The sequence below is a fragment of the Canis lupus genome, chromosome 11 (assembly GCF_011100685.1).
Source record: "Canis lupus familiaris isolate Mischka breed German Shepherd chromosome 11, alternate assembly UU_Cfam_GSD_1.0, whole genome shotgun sequence".
Taxonomy (NCBI): Eukaryota; Metazoa; Chordata; class Mammalia; order Carnivora; family Canidae; genus Canis; species Canis lupus.
In genome coordinates, this window is record NC_049232.1 from 30,844,204 (window position 1) to 30,860,590 (window position 16,387).

General features: G+C 35.6%; 1 protein-coding gene and 1 long non-coding RNA gene across 16 annotated transcripts in view; one reads left to right on the forward strand and one right to left on the reverse strand.

Moving 5' to 3' along the window:
* LOC111098038 overlaps positions 1 to 13,609 on the forward strand; it is a 30,024-nt gene extending 16,415 nt beyond the window's left edge. The window contains exon 3 of one of the 3 annotated variants that reach the window (XR_005366758.1): positions 13,233 to 13,609. This is a non-coding gene — a long non-coding RNA (uncharacterized LOC111098038). Of the gene's footprint in view, positions 1 to 5,713; positions 6,058 to 13,232 lie in introns of those variants that run through there. The other 2 variants (XR_005366759.1, XR_005366760.1) reach the window with 2 other exon arrangements.
* PTPRD (protein tyrosine phosphatase receptor type D) overlaps positions 1 to 16,387 on the reverse strand; it is a 2,163,408-nt gene that overhangs the window by 1,658,633 nt on the left and 488,388 nt on the right. The window lies entirely within an intron of this gene.

Here is a 16,387-nt window from a genome sequence, read left to right on the forward strand (position 1 = left end):
AAATGAAAATTTGGAGGAAAAAAAAAAAAAAAACTCCTGGAACTGAGGAATGAGTAAGGAAGTCAGAAAATACATGGTTAATACGCAAAAATCAGCTGCCCTCTTATACATCAGCAATAAATAATTGGAGCTTCAATTATAAAAAAAAAAGTCACAACAGCACAAAAATAAAATACATACAAATTAAACAAAAGGTATACAGATATGTGGAAAATTACAAAGCTCTGATGAAATAAATCAAAGAGAATCTAGATAAATAGAGAGATGTGAGTCAGAAGACTTAATATTGCCAAGATAGCAATTGTTAACATAATCTATAGATTTAATGTAATTCTAATAAAAATCTTAGCAAGAAATAAGATCGTTGGGGCACCTGGGTGGCTCAATTTTTTGAGCATCTACCTTTGGCTCGGGTCATGTTCCCAGAGGCCCCGGATGGAGACTGCATTGGGCTTCCTGCTCAATGGGGGAGGGGGGTCTGCTTTCTCTCTCTCTTTTCCTGTCTTTCAAATAAATAAATAAAAATCTTAAAAAAGAAGAAGAAAGAAAGAAGACCTTAAAAAATCTTAGCAAGGTATTTTGTGTATATCAACAACTAGATTCTAAAATTTACACAAAAAGGCAAATGATAAATAACGGCCAATAAAATACTAAAGAAAATCAAAATTGGATGATTTACTCAATCCCTGATTTCAAGATGTACTGTAATACTATAATAATCAAGATAAAAAGGCATTCGTAAAACAAAACCACATTAGTGAGACGACAAAGCAGTAAAGGCACTTCAGTGGAAAATAAGAATGTATTCAACAAATGATTCTGGAACAGTTGGATGTATATGCAAAAAAAAAAAAATAGAAAGAGAGGGAGAGAGAGAGAAAGAGAGAGAGAGAGAGAAAAGAGAGAGAGAGAGAGAATCTAGATATAGACATAAGTTTCAGAAAATTAAGCCAAAAAGGATTGTAGGCCTAAATAGAAGTGCAAAACATCTAGCAGGAAACATAGGAAAAAAACTAATGTGGCTTTCAATTTGGTAATGAATATCTAGATATGAGACCAAAAGCAAGACCCATGAAAAACCAAAACCAACAATTTTGACTTTATTGAAACTAAATCATATCTGTGAAAGATGCTATTGAGAGAATTAAAAGATTTGCCACAGACCGGAAGAAAATGTTTATAAAAGACATCTCTGATTAAGGACTTATATCCAAAAAAAAAAAAAAAGTCTTAAAATTCAACAGTAAGAGGGGCACCTGGGTGGCTCAGTAGTCGAGTGTCTGCCTTTGGCTCAGGTTGTGATCCTGGGGTCCTGGGATCGAGTCCCACATCAGGCTTACTACCGGGAGTCTGCTTCTCCCTCTGCCTATGTCTCTGCCTCTCTCTCTGTGTCTCTCATAGTAAATAAATAAAATCTTTCAAGAAAAATTTAACAGTAAGAAAACAAAAAAGTCATTCAAAACACAAGCAAAGGTCTGAAAAGATAACTCACCAAGAAAGACAGATAGATGTTAACTAAGCATATGAAAATATTCTTGATATTTTCTATTAGGGAAATGCAAATTAAAACAACAATTTAGGTATCCTACATGCCTATCAAAATGACAAAAATCCAAAAAACTGACAATCATCAATTGTTAGTGAGGATGTGGAACAACAATTCTAACTCTACTTACAGCTGGTAGGAGTTTAAAATAATCCATCCACTTTGAAGATCATTTGGCAGTTTTTCACAAACTAAATGTTACCATAAAATATAGTTATCACATTCTTAGAACTGAATTAAAAGCATATTTGTATATATAACCTTCAAAAATATTTATAATAGTTTTATTCATAACTGCTCAAAACTGAAGCAACGAAGATATCCTTTATTTTTATTATTTTTTTTTAAGATTTTATTTATTTACTCATAGAGACAGAGAGAGAGAGGCAGAGACACAGGCAGAGGGAGAAGCAGGCTCCATGCAGGGAGCCCGACGTGGGACTCGATCCAGGGTCTCCAGGTTCACGCCCTGGGCTGCAGGCGGCACTAAACCGCTGAGCCACCGGGGCTGCCCACGAAGATATCCTTTAAAGCAAACTAGTACATCCATACAATAGAATACTTCTGCCATATAAAGGAATGAGATATCAAGCCATACGAAAACGCATGAATACATATTGTTAAGTGAAAGAAGACAGTATGTCAGATGACAGGAAAGCAACAGCGGAGGTAAACAGAATAGTGGTTATCAGGAGTTCCGCTGAGGGGGAGGTGGTTTGAGTGCAGCATATGGGATTTTAGGACAATGAAACTTTTCCTTATCCTACTGTAATGGTAGATACGACAATATGCAATTGTCAATATCCATATAGAATTTTACAACACAAAGGTGAAACTTAAAATTCCAAAATAAAAAAATTAAAATTTAGGAAGTTATGGAACACTAGGATAGAACCTACACTGTGACAAAAGAAGTTAGCTGCGTACAAATGTATGAAACAGCCTTGTTGGAGGGAGTGGGGGGCAGAGCTACTGACCTGAGTAACATGGAAATGAGGGTAGTCTTTAAGATTGAAGGCAAGAGGAACTGCACATAAACATTGTACCATAGCTGATAGTTAATTAACTGGATAGAGAATAGTAGGAGACAGATATCTGCCTGTTGGCGGGTGCGGAATTTATAGATAAGTAGGGGGCAAAAGGTTGAATAATTCATGTGGCAGTACATTAGAAATGGAAACATAAGTATAAACTCATGTTTAGCTTAATATAAATACAGATGAATACACATACAAATATTTAGCAACAAGCTCAGCATCTAAATCTTGGTTTCAAATACTATTTTCCAATAAAAGGAACCAAGGCTCATTGGAGAAGTTGCTGACTGTAATACCAAGTCTAGAAATATAAAAGATGATCCAAGAATATCTATTAGTACCAAAAAGGAAGAAAGTATTAAAAAAAAAACAAAATTCCACAATAATGGGTATGTGACAAATAGACACAAAATTCAAATGAAAGAATTCCCAGTGGCAAAGCTCATAAAATTTTAGCCACAAAACCAATATGCATGAGCCTGTGTGGAAATTAATAAATCATTAAAAATTTTAACCAACTAGATAAATAAGGGAAATGAAAAATTTCTCATCTAGAAAAATTCTAAATAATTTATTTAGATATTCCAGTGTCAAGCGAGAGAGCCAAACTTCCTACTTCTTAAGTGTAGATGATACATCTTTGCAAGTCCCACAGTATGGAGATAGGAAAAAATGAATAACTTCACAGTAGAAAAACTTGACAAGCATGATGTCATCAAGATGATCAGATTAACATCACCAGTTATAATTCATGTTGATGGTATGTACCCTCGGTATGATATGGTGAAAATGGCTCTTCATTTCTGTGATCTTTCTTCCCAAAACCATGACCCCAGTACAACCATGAGAAAAACATTAGACAAATATCAATTTTAAACAACATTTAACTAGTAATCCTTAAAACTGTAAAGGTCATCAAAATCAAAGTTTAAAGAACTATCACAACCAAGAAGATCTTAGACCATGGGAATGAAATGTGGTATCCTGGGGGAAACTGTGGGACTGAGAAAGGGCATGAAGGAAAAATTAAAGAAATCCAAGTAAATATGCACTTCAATTAAAAACAAAAAACCTTCAAGTCACAGAATATTTATGTGATTTGCTAAAAATCGCCGAGCTGGAAAGCATTGGCACTTGTTGCATTGGACACCATTTCCTGTGACTTTGCGTCCAGAGTTCTTTCCAGCATGAGAGAAAAGATCTCTTCAGTCTGCATTCCACAGCCTCAGATTTCCTCATAGACAAGTTGTCAACAGTCCAGGAACTAAAAGGTTTATTTTTGGCAAGAGCCAGATTTTTCATCCAGATACTTCCATTCCTTTTTGTGATGAGTTTATAGAGTAAGGTAGGAGTGAAACACTACATTGGGTTCACATGCTTTTAAAAAAATACATTAAAGATTTTTTAAAAATTAAAGATTTTTTGAAGATTTTTAAAAATATTTTTCAAGTGACTTATTTAAAATGTACATTAATGTATTTGTAATTTTAATAGTTAACAACTTTTAAAAACACATAGCTAGAACATGGAATAAAAGAGAACCTTCAATTATTCTCTTTTCTTTTTTATAATGATTTTATTTTTAAATTACATCTACTCCCAGTGTGGGGCTTGAACTCAAAATCCCAATATTAAGAGTCAGATGCTCCACCAACTGAGCCAGCCATTTATTCCAGACTATCTATTATTATTATTATTATTATTATTATTATTATTATTATTGTTATTGTTATTATTTGAGGAGGCTCCTGCCCAGAGTGGAGCCCAATGCAAGGCTTGAACTCATGACCCTGAGGTCAAGACCTGAGGTGAAATTGAGAGTTGGACCCTTAACTGAATGAGCCATTCAGGCTCCCTCCCATCAATTTTTTTTTTTTTTTGAGAGAGAGAGCACATGCACATGCACACATGTATGTGATCAGGGGGAGGGGCAAAGAGAAAGAGGGACAAGCAGACTCCACACTGAGTGCAGAGCCCGACTAGGGGCTGGATCCCATGACCCTGAGATCATGACATGAGCTGAAATCAAGAATAGGACACTAACCAATTGAGCCACCCATGTGCTCCCAATTATTCTTAATAAAGTGTAAAAAGTACATAAAATATTGTGATACCCTATAATCTTTTTTATAATCATCAAATAAGTATCTTACTGAGCTAAACGAATTATTCTAGTTGTCTCAGAATTTTTAAGTGCTTGTGTTTAGGAGGGTAGGTATTTCATTTTTTTTTTTTTAAAGATTTTATTTATTTATTCATGAAAGACAGACAGAGACACAAGCAGAGGGAGAAGCAGGCTCCATGCAGGGAGCCCAATGTGGGACTCGATCCCGGGACTCCAGGATCAGGCCCTGGGTCAAAGGCAGGCGCTAAACTGCTGAGCCACCCAGGGATCCCCTCATTTTTTTTTTTAAAGATTTTATTTATTTATTCATGAGAGACACAGAGAGAGAGAGATTGAGAGGCAGAGAGAGAAGGAGGCTCCATGCAGGGAGGCTGATGTGGGACTCCACCTTGGGTCTCCAGGATCACACCCTGGGCTGAAGGTGGCACTAAACCGCTGAGCCACCCAGGCTGCCCAGGAGGGTAGGTATTTCAAATGTCCACCACAATTGCAGGTATTCCAATGGCCTACTCAGTTCTGCCTGTGTTTGCTGGACTGTACTGTGGCATCAGAGAGTATCTGGCTTCTCTCACTAGTCTGCTTTTAACACCATTTGATACCATGGGCCACTTGGCTCCTTGCTCATTTCTGCAGGTTCCTATGGTAGCCTGATAATGTTTAAATTATGATACCCACAGCAATGCAAAACAACTTGCAGTTTTTCAGTCCAAGTCCAAAGCCAATGCCATCTCCATAAACAAACAAACAAGCACCTAAGGGTGTGATTAAATTCTAGACCCTCTTTATGTAACCTATCTACCTGGGGTGCTTTGGGCTCAGTTTGGATCTCTAGAACTTCTAAAACTGACAGAAGAATGGTATTTTTAAACTTCTTACAGCTATGGGATCTTTAGAGAATCTGATGAATGCCCTGGATGCCCTTTCCAGGAAAAAAAAAAAAAAAGGAAGGATTCATTGAGACACTACATTTTCATTTAATTTCATGATGTTTTCTCTGATCCACAGATACCATATTAAGGTCACCAGTTTTTGAGATTATTCAGAAATCTTTCTGTACCAGATCCGGTTAGAGAAGAGACTGAGCTCCTGTGAATTCCCTGCATATGATGTGCATTCAGCTTATATCTCTGAAGCTGAGTGGTGGAAGGGATTTGATAAGCCATGCTATAGCACACATGGTATATAAAGCACCAATCTGAAACTGTCTGAAATGTTAAATGGCTATATCCACCATTTAAGACCTGCAATGATGATGGAAATACTGTTTCCTTAAACAATTTATGGAATACTTTTATTTTCTCCAAGAGTTTTTGGGAAATTTTACATAATGAATCAATTTGTTTCACACCCATTCCTTTCCATAAATAGAGAGAGAGACAAAAATATGAATAAATTCCAAATCTGTAAATTCATTCTCTGAATATATACTAAATTGATTTTTTAAAAGATTTTATTTATTTATTCATAAGAGACAGAGAGAGAGAGAGAGAGGCAGAGACACAGGCAGAGGGAGAAGCAGGCTCTATGCAGGGAGCCCGATGTGGTACTCGATCCCGGGTCTCCAGGATCAAACCTTGGGCTGAAGGCAGCGCTAAACCGCTGGGCCACCCGGGCTCCCCTGTTAAACGGATTTAATGAAGTAATGAGCCAGTGGTGCAAATACTGATACGGAAATAACATTAAGACTTCTATTGGATTTCAGTACATATTGATTTTTATCAGGAGAAAAAAATACAGCAAAACAAGGTTTGGTTTTGTTTTGTTTTTAATACTCGCAATCACTTAACATTTATTTTTATGTAATTTTGTAATTTTTTAAAAGATTTTATTTGTTTATTCATGAGAGAAACACACAGAGAGAGGCAGAGGCGGAGAGAGAAGCAGGCTCCTCACAGGGAGCCCGATGTGGGACTTGATCTCGGGACTCCAGGATCACACCTTGAGCCAAAGGCAGATGCTCAACCACTGAGCCACCCATGCATCCCAACATTCATTTTTACTACTGAAAATGTATTTGTAAAAGAAGTGGGCCCCTCAAGTTACAAAATGATTATTAACTATAAACCAAAAAAAAAGGTAAATTATTTAAAATAAGGTTTTTCCTCATTTTTCAGATTTCTAGAATAAGAGTATTTTTAAAGGTTTTATTTTTAAGTAATCTCTACACTCATTGTGGGGCTGGAACTCACAACATTGATATAAAAGTTGCATGCTCTACGGACAGGGAAGTGCCCCAAGAATATTTAAAAAAAAAAGATTTAAAACAAATCTAAGGCCAAGACAAAAATAACTTACTAGAGATTTTGTATTTTGTTACATACTCATTCATTTATTTTCTACAGCATTTACCATCTTACATATATTTTCTCTTAATTATTGGGATTATGGGAGATTTTCATCAGTTTTGTTTGCTGATATTCACAAGTGCATAGACAGTGCTTGGTGCATAGAAGGCACTCGGTAAATATTTGCAGAATCAATAAATTATTGCTTTCATCTCTGCTTCACTTATTTGGGGGGTGGGTTGTGTTTGGCTGTGCTTAGGATAAAGATGTGATATTAGACATAATGATTCCAAGGTCTTTGTAAAAATTAAAGTTTTGATGTCTATACTAAACCTTAACTATATTTATTTAACAAAATGAGAGATGACCAAAGGCTCATTTCTAGGATCATCTATCTATGATATCATCTTTCATAAACTATATTTAGTTAATTTATTTTCTTCGGCATAAGTGCTTTAAAATCCTCACATTCAAGTTTTTCTTTCTGTGGAACAGGAAAATTATTTTCCCTGTCTACTCACTGGTGTCAGATTAACTGATAATCTTTGGGATCCCTGCGTGGCTCAGCGGTTTGGCGCATGACTTTGGTCCAGGGCGCTATCCTGGAGGCCCAGGATGGAGTCCCATGTCGGGCTCCCTGCATGGAGCCTGTTTCTCCCTCTGCCTGTGTCTCTGCCTCTCTCTATGTCTATCATGAATAAATAAATAAATAAATAAAATCTTAAAAAAAAAAGATTAACTGAAAATCTATTAGAGATTCCTGACAAAGGTTTCAATTCTGGCCTCAGTACTTCCATAATAGTTATCTGATCTGTCCCCTCTTCCCATTTCACTGCCAACATCTTCATCATCCTCATTATTTTTTATGTAAACTACTGTTAAGTGGCTATCTAGTTTTTTGAGGGCTTACTGTATGTCACGCATTTCTCGCCCCTCAGTCTCCCCCACCTCCAGTCTCACTGACAATATTTTCTCATACATTTGCTATAAGCTGGTCTTCTTGAACTACAGTACTTATCCTAACCCTCTTCTGCTCACAGACCATTTGGGGAGAAAGGATTAACAGCAGAGTATACCTTTTCTCTATGGGAAGTTGTTCTCAGATTTCAGCTTTGCTTCTTTGAAAATGTGTACAGAAGGAACTGTTATGAGACATCATTATTTATTAACACTGATTGGTGAATTACACTGGAACGGGGAAGACATATAGACCCTGAAGGTCGACATGCCCAAAAAAATAAAAAAAATTAAAAATTAAAAACCATATAAAATACCACCTTTGGGATGCCTTGGTAGCTCAGCGGTTGAGCATCTGCCTTTGGGTTAGGGCATAATCCCGAGATCAGGGATGGAGTCCTGTATCAGGCTCCTCCCAGGGAGCCTGCTTCTCCCTCTGCCTATGTCTCTGCCTTTGTCTGTGTCTCTCAGGACTAAATAAATAAAATCTTTAAAAAATTACAAACCCTGGCATCTTTGATGTTTCTTGTAAAAAGCAAGGCTCTTGAGTAGGTTGTCAGCCATTCTTATAGGCTGTCATGTATGAGACTTGCCTATACTGAGGTGGCTTACACCAACCCATAGGGTCTCAACCTTTAAAACTGAGCTGCCCCTTGTGGGTTGGGAGAGCAGTGCCTGGACCCTTATGAGAACTCTTGAGGAAAATTCACTTGATGAAACTATGCTGACATGTTCTCTTTCCCATTCCGTCCTCAAAGTTAAATAAACCTGTCACAGGTTATACTCAGTGGTGCCCTGTAAGTATGAAACCAAGATTGTTGCTGGATTTTTAGTATCCTAGATAGGCACTGCAATACAATGGTTTCTCTCACCACCTAGCCATATAGCCTGGCACACACTACATCCAACTGGACTTCAGCTTTCTTTTCTTTTCCCCTACAAAACCAATTTTGATGCCTATAGATGAAAGGCAAAATGCATCACAATCTGGGAATCACTATAGACTCCAAGCAAGATGTGAACAGAATCAAAATCTCATTCATTTTGTATCTCTTCCACCTTACACACAGTGCTTGACATATTGCTAGTTTCCAATTTTTATGGGAATGAATTATCCAGAGAAATGTCTGGGAATGGAGCAATTCAAAGGCCCCAAGAGACATTAGAAAATTCCTTAGTAAATGACTCCAGAAAAATAAAGAAAAAAAACCCCAGTAACATGAAGAATAAATCAAAATATAACCAAATATGTTATATGATAATTATATAAATTCATAGGATCTTACAATTAGAACTTTTTCACATAATCTTAACTAGCCTTCTACTTATTATTGGCATCATTAAAAATCACAATCAGATTAATTGGTCATCTAGTCTCTTCTTTACTTTTCAGATAGTGAATTAATCATTATTTAATTACTTCATGAAACAGCCTTTATACAGCTCTAATTTCTATAATTCTTTTCTAGTCACCTTAACAACATTTGTTCCCTAGGAATACATATCCATTATTTCTTATTTTTTTCTTCTTTAAAATAACGGTTTCCTCTTCCAGTCAATAATTCTTGAAATATTTTAGAGATGATTTTAGTATTTAACCCTATTCTCCTTCTAAGCACATTAAATATGAGATATTATTTCTAGACTCCTTGCCATCTGGCTTTTTTTTTCTGGGTTTCCTCTGATTGATCATTATCCTGCTTATGTCTCTTTCCAATCACCAATATGGGTGGGATTCTGTTGTTCTTGAAATTTAAATATATGCAGACAACTTTTAAATCTTTGTCCTTTGTACCTGGTATTACCCGTGCTTTACATCTTAAAATGTTCTCCTAAGAGACTACCTCATTTTACTGTTACCCTTCCCTCCAAGCCAATTCCAAATGCCAACTCTAGAAAGGAGGGAGAAATGGCACTGGAAAGCTTCTGAACTCTAGTTTCCAGCTTAAGGCTGTGTCTGACTATCAGATATAGATTGCTCTGATTTAGGTAGACATGCCATTGTAGCTATTCTGGTGGCTTTACTCTTCCAGATGGCAAATATACTCTTGGCCAACTACACAGGGATTGCACTAAAAGAAATGGTAATGCATGGTAATAGTCCTCTCAAATCCAAATGTTCATTGGCAGGAATGAAATCCTGAGGCTACCCTGGAGCTATTTTTTTTTTTTTTCAGAGCATCCAAGGCAGGAGGCACTCCAGAATTAAGACCCTTTGTTTTTCACATCACTCCTTTCCACCATGCCAAAGCATTGCCACATGTTTCAGTGCATACATCAAGGCTGGAGATTTGCATTTTAATTCTGGCCTTGCTGCTAATTATGTAATCTTGGATTAAATATAGTACCCTACACCAACCTCACTCTTGTTTGCTTCAATTCTCTATGAAACTTCAAGGTCCTGTCCAGCTGTAAATCTTTATGCCTAATCATCCTGGGAACTGGCCCTAATTAAGTTAAAGTTGGTCTCCCTCACTTTTTGGGATGTGTACTCAGCAAATGCAAAGTCATTTTGAAACCAACTGCTAAATGGGTATATTTGCACTGACTCTCAAAGGACAAAGAGTGCACACAGTGCATTTACTAGAAATAACTCTCAGGGAACATATGAATAAATTTTAGAGCATGCAAGGTAATTCTATCCTCAATTTTTTCTTCTGCTTGGTGTGCACAATCCCATTCTGACAGATGACACCACCAAATGTGTGGGCAGAACAAACAAGGAATTGTGTGACAGAAGAGAGCAGTACTTAGAAGACAGAAACCCCAACAGCGAAGGAGGAGAAAATGCCGCTGATGGTCTAAGAAAACCTAAATGCAAAGGAAGCAGCATACATTTAAATGATAAGTTAGGAAATCTTTCTGTAACTGCCTGACAGCATATCCTCTAAAGGAAACTAGTTACAAATCATCATCATTATAGCTGGTAGCAGAGAGTAGCAAAACAGTTCACAGTAAAGAAAAATCTGGCAGAAGCAGGAAAACCAAGAATAGAAATAGAAATAATGACAATTTTACCAGAGGACAAAATGCTGTATCTCCTTTATCAGACTAAACCTTAATGTTAACAGTGTGTATGTGAGTTGATGCAATAGGAAGATATTGGTATTCAAAACACTTGTCAGAGTCACATTTTAATCCAATCATGACACAGGGATAGATACAGAGAAATTAGGAGTGTGTTAGAAGAAACAGGAAGAATTGGGCTTGTAAAAGGTGACAAGCTTAAACTGCTTGAACTCCTAGCCCTTCTCTCATAGGAGCCTCGCATTTATCTGTCTGAAACCACTGAGGACACTCGCTTTACATACAAATAGAAGACCAGCCCTGATAATGGGCTGTGCCCTACTCGATATATAATGATAGATGAAATCTATTACCATACACATAATAGATAGTTTGAAAAAGTGATAACACGACTTCTTTGCTTTATAAGAGTCTTATTCCTTAACTAAGGTGGCAAAGAAAAAAGATAAAATTACCATTTTACGCTCTAGAGAATTATAAAACTATCATCTTGAAAATTAATTTCCTGGTGAGTTAGACATGCTGTTATTAGTGTGAATATTCTAAAAACATTACAAAAATAGTGGAACAAATGGATATACTAATAATTGAAAGAAATGATGACAATATATCAAGACTTTTTAAAACTAAGAACCATTATCTCGTATTTTAAAACATTAGTTATATCTTTCAAGTAAATTTCAATATTTCTTAAATTGGAACATCTAAATAACATGAACTATCCACTAAAATATTTCTGTTTCACCTTTTAAAGATATCTGCTATTCTTATTATCTAGTTACGGTAAGAGTATGAGGATAAATAAGCATGCTTCTCAGTATTCCTTTTAAGGAAATACTAATCCTTAAATGTCTAAAAAAAGTTTTAAATATTACAAGATTCTAATAGAGATCAATAAATAAATTATTCTCTAGGTTGGTATTGATGATTTTCCTTAAGGATTTAAATCAATTATAAAACAAAGGGAAATGGTAGTTGTACTATTTTTGTTAGAAGGGAATATCATTGGCTATGACTTGTGTTTGTAATTGCAAAACACTTTCCTATAGTTTTGCTTTTAAAAAGTTTTGTCTGGAGTTTCCAAATCAGCTAGCCATGAAAGCAGCTGAGTACTTTTTAATTAATCAAACCTCTCATCTGATCATTTAGGGTAAATAGAACCATCATAACCAGTGTTTTATAATAATGTGAAAAATTTAGACTTAGGTTACAAAGAGATTTAGAGAAAGGCTAAGAGTAACATTTAACCTTAACTGGGCCAAATATAAGGATTATACCTCCTTGAAATACCAACAATAAATCCATGTGGCTGATTTGGTTAGGCAGCTGCAAATATGTTGGCTTCCTACAAATGTCTTTATTATTATCCAAATTTCAAAACAGCATTCACCTAAGAAATTTTCACAAACCTATCTTCCTGAATTAATTATTTAATTAAGTTAGAATAATATCTATTTAGGATGCAAACATTGCATTTAATTGATCAATTGGTACAGGTTGGAAATGCTCATCATCTTCACACTTAGATGGATTGGCATGTTTGACCTGTGACTTGAGGACAGCACAAATTAGTCTGGATGCAAATCCTGTAATATGGACAAAGATCTTAGCAGAAGTTACTGCTTTCAAGTTGACAAGGTGCAGGCACCAATTATGTTGCAAAACGTGGGTATGATTTTTGTGGCTACAAGGACTTGGCAGCAAGTAATTCAATCAAGCAGAAACATACTGTCAGGTTTTCTAGCAAGTACAATGGTTTCCAAAAGAGAAGAAGAGAAGGAGAGAGAGAGGGAGAAAGTTACATAGAAATCTTATATGCACTTTGAGTTTCACCATTTGAGAGTACATAGGGACAAAAGTACTCCAAAGAGGATGCCTGAGCCCTGGCAGTGCTAGATGCTTAAAAGTACAGTTCACAAAACTGAGCTAACTGTTGGATATGTTTATTTAACCATGATAGGGTTTGTTAAAATAAAGTCTATACCAGGAAGCAGATCCCACCTTCCTACTCCAAATACACACATCACATTCTTTTGATTGTCAGTGGTAATATTTCAATATTTGGCCACATTAGTGATTATTTAAAATAAAACTAAATGATGACAGTCTTTAGGAAAAAATAACATACAAAGACACTGGATTTAGACCTTAAAAATTATTTTCACCTCCCAAATGTGTCTGTCTTTCTTTCTTTTTCTTTCTTTCTTTCTTTCTTTCTTTCTTTCTTTCTTTCTTTCTTTCTTTCTTTCTTTCAGATTTATTTATTTACTTTAGAGAGAGCACAAGGTGGGAGTGGAAAAAGCAGATTGTGCTGATCTGATCTCAGAGCCCAATGTGGGGCTGGACCTCAGGACCAGGTGATCACAACCAGACGGGAAGTCAAGGGTGGAAGCTTAACCAATGGAGCCATACAGGTGCTTCTAGGACTTTTCTTTCTTAATGAAATTTTGAACCTATATTTAAAAATTCCATCTGAAGTATGTTTTTCCCTCTTCTTTCTACCTCTTTAACTATATCATTCTGCACATTATAAATTCTTTGCTATCTTTAAATTCTTCCATGACCTCTTAGTCCTTGGAAATTGTTGTCTTCTGATTACTTACAATAACCTTCTGTCTAACCTGCCCAGATATGTCACCTTTTACTAATAATTCAACTTTTTATGGCAGATTAATTTTGGTTTCCAATTGGATTAGAAGTCCCTTACAGTCTGATGTCTCAATTGTTCAGGTAGTTTCTTAGCTGCCCTCAATGCATGCATGGATTGTCACATACACAGATTTTCAACTTGTGCTATTTGAAAAAGACACCATATGTTTTATAAGGCCTGTGTAAGGAGGAATAGGTGATGTTTCTGAACCACTTGCTTCTCAAAACCCGACCAAACTGCTTAGGAAGCTAATTCTTGTCAGGAAATAAATGTATATACAGGACACTAATAAAAACATAGAGTTTTAATGGGAACTTAAAATATAAATACAAATGAAAATTATTTAACACTGGCAGATGATGCTATTAAGATTTTACAAATGGATCAACACTAGAGTATAGTCACTAGACCTAAGGTATATTCATATGGACAACTGGGCTCAAGTTTATACTTGATCTCTTAATGGCCATGTGACTTTGGGTGAAACAAATTTCCTAAGTCTCTATTCTCCAATCTACAAGACACGGAGAATAAGAGGTGTATTATATATCTCCTAGGGTTTTAAGTACCAAGTGATATAATATATGTAAAAATACTTGTAAATCATAATACACTACTGTTCTCTTAGGTATTATGTTGTGATACTTAAGGAAAAAAATCAGTAATTAAATCAACAATGCCTTTTCTATGTCTAGATACTCTTTCTGAAGTATAGAACGTGTATTTTTCCTCTTTGTTTCTCCAGTGCCTAATGGAATGCCAGATGCTCTACTGGAAACTGTATAATTATACGTTTAATAAAATAACAATCTCAACCAAACTGTATCTCTGTTACACTGTGAGAGGACTTGAAAAAAAAATAGGAAAATCCAATGTAAATAGAACTATGTCAGGGTGAAATTTAAATACACAAATAAACCTATTTTTGTTTATCATATGTTCATCTATCATTAAATGAATGTTATAATTCACTACCTATTATTAGGTAGTTAATAGCCATGGCAATATTTACTGGTATTCTTAAAAATCAATACTAATCTCTTTGTAAGTATCACTAGCTAAATACAGTATTTGATTAGTTAGTTTGGGAGTCAACAAACATTTTCTATAAAGGGCTAGATAATAAATATTCCATGTTTCATAAGCCACACAGTCTCTCACTACTCAATTCTGCCCTGTCGTGTGAAAATAGTCATAGACGCTAACAAACAGGCGTGGCTGTGTTAGAATAAAACTTTATTTTCAAAATTCAGTGGTAAACCAAATTTGCTTCACGGGATCTAGTTTTGCTACCCCTTGTTTAGTTAAACACAACATAGTTAGAACATAATAGATAAAACTCACAGAAATTTTAGCATACATAGAAAATATCAGTAAGAGCTTTGGCTCTCTTAGATAAAAACATAGGATAATAGCATGAAGATGCACAGATTTAAACTGTAGTCACAATTTGGAATAGTCTGGAATAATTAATTTCAGTGCCTTTCAAAGTAAGAGTTGAATTCTCTGGGTGTGAGGTGAGGCAGGATGGTACATGACCATTTTATTAGATTAGTTATAAATTATAAGAATTTCTCTTTCATTAATTTGTGTATGCAATGTAATACACCAAATATATTTGTATGGTCTTATGTGCATTGTATTTATGTAATTTACAAATTAATATATACTCATTTTGAGACCTAGAGCCAGTATTTTTCATTAGATGTGGCAAAAGATTAAATAAAATTTGAAGTCAACGGAACCTAGATAACCAATTAATTTCAAGTTTCTGACTAATATAAATGAGTAATAGGAAAATTACAAGAAACTTTAACATCATAGTGAACTTGGCCAATATAATTTTGAATGGTGAAATATACTTCATGTAAAAGATAATAGAATTTATTTATAAGTGCTGGGGATATTTTTAAGCTCTCTAAAATAGGAGTAGCTTTCAGGAGCCTAAGCCTGAGACTACAAGATCAAGTTCTGCATTGAAAGCCAGTGTTTCTGTTGGTCATTCAATTTTTTTCTTGCTGAGTAATGAAAGACTTCCTGCAGTGCAATATGTCACAAAAGACCCAAGCAGGAGTGGGGGAAATTTGCTGATCATGGCTAAAGCCCACAAAGCAAGGTACAGGGTGGAAAGCAGGAAAGATTAAGAATGAATAATGGTGCATGCATGCACCCATACCTCCTCTACCATCAACACACACACACACACACACACATACACACACACGGAATCCTGCTGTTTACTGAGCAGCAACTCCCCACATGGGAAAGTATTATCATCTTACCCTCTAATTTTTAGGTAAATAAGTTCTGTCTTACTAGTTTCTTTAGAGGTCATCAGTACTGCTTTTGAATGTTCTGCAAGTGCATTTCAGAACCTGATGAACTGCCAACTTTTACTCTATGAAAGGTTCTGCTTCATGAAATCTAATATGAGATATGGCTAAATAGTCTGTAGCTCTCCCTCGTACCATTAACTCATCAGGTTACAACAAACACCATGTTTCTAGGATACAGGATTAAAACCAGCAAAATCCTAGCAGCATATTAAACAACCGGTTGTGGTCCTATTTGATGCCTATGTGATCAACTCAATGTACAGAAATCAGTTGTTAGGGTCTTTAACAAATAATTTAAAAATGTATCTTATTTCAAATGTATTAAGAACTGTTAAAGGGTTGATGATGTCGGCAGTGATTTGGAAACAAAAGCAAAAGAAACAATTAAATTTCCTTACAACTTACAGCCCACTGACAAGTCCTT